Below are 6,976 nucleotides of genomic sequence, written 5' to 3' on the forward strand. Positions count from 1 at the left end.
GAAATATACAGATATGCATTTAGTTAAAATAACTAACTGTAGTATGTTGTGTTTTGTTTTATTATTTATGACATATTTTAGACTTTTTTACCTCAACTATAGTCTTCGGTGGCACAGTATGGTGCAAGAACTTGGAACCGACACTACATTGATCACTTTGGCAATGTCCTAGATCATGTATAAATTATAATCCAAAGAAAATTGAAATAGCCTGAATAAAGTATGTTAAACTTATGCAAAAAACGGAAGCGTACAATTCCAAGTACATTGCTATTTCGGTTATTCAAGTTTTAGCAACAATTCTAAAGATGGTTTTGACAGTGTCCGAGATCACTAGAAGTGCTTGCCTTCATCATAGAAAACCTTTTTTAATAGGTTTGAGTGAGAAATTTGTCGCAGAATGAAGAACAAATATTTTTAGACATGATATAGGGGTTTCCCTAAAAGGGGAAAATAGGAGAAAAGAAATATATACCAGCTTTTATTTGTTTTTGACAGTTGATATTAGCAAATTTAGAAGCCTTCTTAAGGCATTTTTTGTAGGTCGCAATGTTGGTTGCAGCCTAAACTTCATATGCCTTCAACAAAATTACATGGTGAAGTCAAAAACCAAAATTCATTTAAAGGAGCTGACAACATGGTGTTTTAAAGTGGACGTATGTAACCTACTATAATTTATTTTTTATTTGTATTATTCTTTCGATAATCATAGCAACCTACTTTATTTTATTTATTTACTATAGCATGCTATTTTAATTTATTTTTATTAGAAAGTAGAAGTGTGTTTTGTGCACTGCACATGATTTTTGAAAGTAGGATGTTATAAGAAACAATTTAATAAAGTATGCTTCCATTTATTGAAAAAAATATGATTTATGAATCTGCTCAAATATTCACTTTGTAATTTGTGTGTATGTAATATGTATTTTAGGGAGTTTTATGCTATGAGTATGCCCTTAAGTTGAAACTAGATTTGCCATGGGTTTTTCTTAGTACTAATATCATATATTGTTTTTATATTTTATATGAATTAAGTATATTGTCCAGAAAGTTTAGCAAGCATAAACAGTAAATATATAATCAACTAATTTGAAATATTTTATTATTTCATATTTTACTCCATATAATTTATAAACAAATAAATAAATATTATTTTTATCATAGAAAAATATAGATGCATATTATATTTATGCTATTATTAATAACAACAATTAAATTCTATCGTATTCTTTAATTAGAATATAATTTATATATGATTGTGTTTTATCAAAGTATAAATTTCATAATGATGGGCCGATCTTCATTTAGGATACCAAGTTTATAGGGTTTGATGTCACCTGGACCATTCTTTTTATAAAAGTCTAACATGATCTACAATAGAAAATATGACCCATGCCGTCGAAAAAGCAACAAGGAAACGATGACAACATCATCAAATTCTAATCTAATTACTTGGGAAAGTATTAAAAATAAAAAATTCAAGAAATATATTTATTAGTCTTCATTGCACTTCACGTGGGATACATAAAAATAAAATAGAAGATGTCAAATTCATTTTTATCGACTTATTGTAAATGGAAGGTGCGGGAAAAAAAATCGGCAATAATGTTTGTGGCCTAATGCTTGTGTTATATATTTGACGGAAATCATAAAAATAAAAAAAAAGGAATAACCCTATCATAAAGAGAATAGTCCAACATTAAGCAATAGATAAACTATTTTATCATTTTATATAAGAAATTGTTATGTTTTCTTTATAATATGATATGTTTCATAAATAAACTATTAAAAAAACCTAATTGATGAACAAAAATTAACCACCCCACACATATTTTTAACCTAGATCAACAACATTTATTTTTACCAAACCAAAAATGTAAACGATATTTGTTGATATAATGCATTGTGTTCTTTGGACTATAACATGTTTCTGAAAAGATATTTCTATCAAAAAACAACTTTTCACTATAGCCGCATCGCAAATCATTGATATCTCTTCCATAGAAGAAATCGATCTACAACAATCTACTCTCCAAAGTCACCACTAACAACAATCTACCTGTCTTAGAATCGTTTTCTAATTAAATTTCACTTCACAAAAACAAAACATATTATAACTGAAATCAGTTTAATAAAATGATTTCAAAAAATTGAAACCGGTTCAAAATCGATATAAAAAACAAATCGTTTGTAGAAACTAATTTTTGCAAAAAATTATTCGCACCCGTCGCTTAGCGCGGGGGTAAACGGCTAGTACCTTAATAAACATTTAGCCTCAAATGTTGAATTTTAAGAGGTACAAAGCTTACTGCAATTTGTACAATGTGTTGATGCATTGAAATCTAATTTGGTTAACAAGTCAAAAGTCAAAGACTAAAAGCGGGTTGTTCAACTCAATTTTTTTTGAAAGCCGACTAGAATGCGTTTGAGGATTGAGTATGTTGATTCTTAGATATTGGCAAATATACTTGGATTCTAGCAACTCTCTCCTATATTTGGCGTCTTTTTGTTAAATTTCTCCATTCCCTTTGTCTCCCACTACTAGAAAATAAAGGGTTAAAATTCCTTAAGGGGCCATGCCCCCCCTGTTTTTCAGCTTAGTATATTAAATTTTTTTGTAGATTAGCTAATTGTTTGTGGATAAATACTACCATCGGCCCCCTTTCAAATTTGGAAAAAGCTAACAAGAGTTTAGCTCTTAAAAAACTGAAATATGTAATTAAACAAATAGTAGAAGAAAAGATAATCGCAATCTGTTATGTTCGCTCTCACTTTCATGCTTGCTTACGTGAATCTTGCCACCACTCGCCATGTCTATTTGCTTATATTTCTACATTTATGCTTTAGAGTTAAGGAAGACGGTAATACCTTCCGAGTTTCAATCAATTTACTTTGTTGTTCATCTATTTTATTGGGCCTATCCTTTTTTTCTCTTTTATTTGATTTTTAATTATATTTGTACTACAGCTTCTAGAACGTACATTGATATCTTTTATTTGTTTTCTAGATTGTAAGTATTTTCTAATATTTAATTTTAATTCATTACTTGATTTTCCTATATTCTCCTTTTCTGTTGTTACATTGTTTGTTTAATTGTTTCATTCATTATTTTTTTAATGGTATATTGCTTAAACTTTTCCTTAGTTATATTTTTTTTGTGTTTTATGTAATTAGTTAGATCAGTAAAGAACTCTATTAAGTATGTAATGTGTTACTAACCGTAACATAGGTGTTTGATTTTAAACTTTTATTAGTATAACTGTTACCTGTCAATCGATTTTGACTAGGATTAAAAAAGTTTGTATCGAGATTTATTAGAGTTTGCCCCGTTTGGAATTTTCCTGAATTTGTTGTTGTTTCGGACCCCGACTTCTTTCGTATGTGTTCCGCCCCTGCCAGCAATATGAAACTTGGGTTGTGCCCCTCCTGTTTCTAATCGTCCGAATTACTCCGAATTCCAAACGAATGCAAGCAAGCAATCGTGAATCTCCTAATATGTATTTGCCCCAAAATCCCAATCCCCCATACCAGTTCGTTTTTCGCTATTGGACGCTGCCAGTCACCACCGCATCACCGCCGTCCACCCTCCACGACTCCACCGGCCACCCGAAAATCAGGTATTCCCTTCGCCTTCGACTGTTTTTTCTCAGTTTGTGGTCTCTGTTTCTATCTCAGACTCTAAATGTCTGAATCTCTTGACTCTTGAGTGAGTCTTCTCTATTTTCTAATTCTACATTTCTTTTGGAACTTGATTAGTGGAATCAAACAAATCTACTGAATTTGTACCTTCATTTGCTTGTTTTTTGAAATTTGCTTATGTTTATCTAATTTTACACACTGTAAATCTGGGTTTTTAGGCTAATTAATTGATAAGTACTTGCCGGTTTGTGTGTATTTCTTGTTTAGGCCAATAATTATGTTCTTAAATCATGAATAAAGTTTGGAATTTGATTTAAGACACAATTTTAATTTTGTTCTTATGTTGTGATGTTAGGATTGATAATCACAAAATTAGAATAGGAGACAAAAAGGATATTAGCAAATAACAAACTTCATGTTCGGAGACATGACTATGCTTCTGTTTATCTAAATTTTTATATTTATTGCCCTAAATTTGATTTAAGTTAGCGGACTAATTTTGAATGAATTTTTCCTCCATTTTGGTGTTTAATTGCTGAAAAGAATTTGGTTTTTTCCTATAAGAAGGATAATTTTTGGTATTTTTGTGTTTAACTGTTGAAAAAAATAGGTTTGTTTATGTGTAAAACGTTCTAATATTTACTAACTGCATGTGTTTGTCTGGCTATTTTTAGGTAAATGAGTTGCGACAACAAGTGTCAAACATGCAACAAGTCATGGATCAAAGGCAAAGTCAAATGGATTTGCAAATGGAACAAATTTGAAATGACATGAAATTGAAAGTGCAAGGACAATTGGCCATTTATGAGACAACTCGACTCGTCCGGTAATCCACCATGTTGTTCTTAGAATTTGTCATGACATTGTAATGGTATTTTGAGTATTTGAATGTATGAATGTTATGTTATTGACTATTTTAACTTTAATAAATGTAATGGTATTTGAATATATATTATTATAATTATTCTTGTTGTTTTTTTGCATTAGTTTTGAACAGAAAATATGGATATTTTTAAATTATAAATTGAATACAACAATAGATTTTTGACAAAATTGTATTCAATAAAAACTAGCAAAAAATAATTGAAAATTTATAGGAAATAAATATTCTGTAGGAAATAAAATCTAATAATGTATGTAGGTATTCTGTAGGAAAAACAGTCTGTAGGTATTCTGTAGGAAAAGCAGTCTGTAGGTATTTTGTAGGAAAAAACAGTCTGTAGGAAAAGCAGTCTGTAGGTATTCCGTAGGAAAAACAGGTATTCCGTAGGCAAATAATTTGTAGGTACTTTGTAGGGGTTCCGTAGCAAATAAACTCGTAGGTAATTTGTAGGTATTCCGTAGTAAAAATGTTCCGTAGGTATTACGTAGTTAAATTTCTAACAGAATATTATTCCGTAGGAAAACCGTAGGAAAGTCTGTAGGTAAATCGTAGGAAAAAATTACCCACGAGGGTTTTCCCTACAAACCGTTTTTTGTTGGAATTCTGTAGGTAACCCCTTGTTCCTACGGATTTCCTACGAATACTGCCGTAGTTAATTATCAAGTTTTCTAGTACTCTTCAACCAGCTACCCCCTTCAACTCCCTGCTTCATTTTATTCCTTCTCTCTAACCTTTGACATTTATCGTATTAAATTTTCAGGTCTGTATGTATAATCATGGTTTTGGAAACTTGGAGGTGGAGGGAAGAGATTGGTAGATGAAGAATGACACCACCATAACCCTAACTCTGAACATTTCCAATAGTGTCTCATAATGTCTACATCTCTCACCGAAGTTCAGTAGTACTTTGTTAGAAGGGTTTTCATTTCCATTTCCAGGTAACATTTTTGAACTATATACGATTTGATTAAAAATAAATAAATAAAACTGCTTTTTTTGAGCTTCTTATGGATGTGGTGATGCTTGGAATAGTAGGAAACCCCACTCTCCAGCAACAAACCATAAACTGCAATCCAAGAAGTAGAATCAATATCAGTTACTTTTTCTTTTTTCACTCATCTTTGTCCTTTCTATCTAAACTGCCTCTTCAAGTGTGTATATATGTGTGTGTTTTACTTTATGTTTGATAAACCATCCATTTTTTTTGTCTTTGTGTGTGTATGTGTTTAACTCTAACTATATGATTGTTTGCATTTTTTTTTATTTTGGTTCAGTGAAATCTGATGATGGTCTTCAATGCAAAATGACTACACAATGGTATAAACATGAGTGGTAGAAGTTTGGTGATGAGGAATGCTAAGTAGTGTCCTCATGTTTTAAAATCTTATGAATATATTTTTATTATTATATTTTTAGGTAATTTGAATGAAATTTATAAAGGTAATTAGTTGATTCCCATTGATTGATAGGCAAAGGCATATTATTTAATAGAGTCAACCTTGATAGTTGGGAATTTGCAAATGAGGTATTGCTTTGAGGCCAAAATACCTTAATGTTAAAAACCAAATAGATGCAGTGACCAAGAATGGATGTTTATTGTTCAACAAAAAACCATTTACATAAAGTAATGTTCTAGGTAAAGTTTTTGTAAGTGTTTCTATTTTGGTTGTATAGATTGAAATTGATATCATGTAGTAACCTTTTCATTCTTTTATTTTTGATTAATCTCTACAATAAGAAGATTATGTAAAGACAAAATTTGATTTAATTTATGCAGAAAGGAAATTTTGTATGGAGTCTCTTGGAATTTTGAGGTATGTAAAAATGGGGTTTAAGGGTAATGTTTTCTATTCTAGCGGCCCAGTTTGATGATATGTGTGGTTTTATAAAATTTTAGGGTTAAATGCACACAATAAGTTGTAAGCATCATTCATCATTATTGTGTTTTCCCCAAAGTTTTTATGGTCTTTATAATCTTTGAATTTTATAAAAATATTGTTAGTGGTATAATTTGGTGCTTTGGAATATTAAAAATGCAATGATGATAAGTTGAGGAGGTTAGTACATTGTTATTACAAAGAAGAAATGGCAAGTACGTTTAATGTTCAAACAATATCTTCTTTATGCTTTCATGTATTTTGTTTAAACTAGGTAATGTCTCATATTATCTTATTCTTTATGCAACCAAAAAAAAAATAAAAGCTAAAAAAAAAAAAAAAAAAAGGAAAGGAAAAACTATAAGAAGACCTAACACCAATATGGTTGAACCCATAACCAAAAAATTAAAACCTATTTATGTCGGTTTGATTGTTTTTGTAGGGTACCTACATTAGGAGTGAAATTAGGTTAAAAATCAATGATCATCCACTCTTCAATTTGGTGGGTACCTTAATATGATGTATCCCTTAATATAACTTCGTATGGAGCCTCTAAGTTGAGCATTTTAATGGGATC

At 30.2% G+C, this 6,976-nt stretch overlaps 1 long non-coding RNA gene across 1 annotated transcript; it reads left to right on the plus strand.

The window, feature by feature from the left end:
* Positions 1–3,335: 3,335 nt before the first annotated feature.
* On the plus strand, positions 3,336–6,204 carry LOC145039047 (uncharacterized). Its single transcript, XR_013679704.1, has 4 exons — positions 3,336–3,617; positions 4,314–4,465; positions 5,283–5,460; positions 5,797–6,204. It is a non-coding gene; the product is annotated as an uncharacterized LOC145039047 (long non-coding RNA).
* The last annotated feature ends 772 nt before the right edge of the window (positions 6,205–6,976 follow it).

Source organism: Lactuca saligna, chromosome 4, assembly GCF_052625555.1.
Source record: "Lactuca saligna cultivar CGN05327 chromosome 4, ASM5262555v1, whole genome shotgun sequence".
Lineage (NCBI taxonomy): Eukaryota > Viridiplantae > Streptophyta > Magnoliopsida > Asterales > Asteraceae > Lactuca > Lactuca saligna.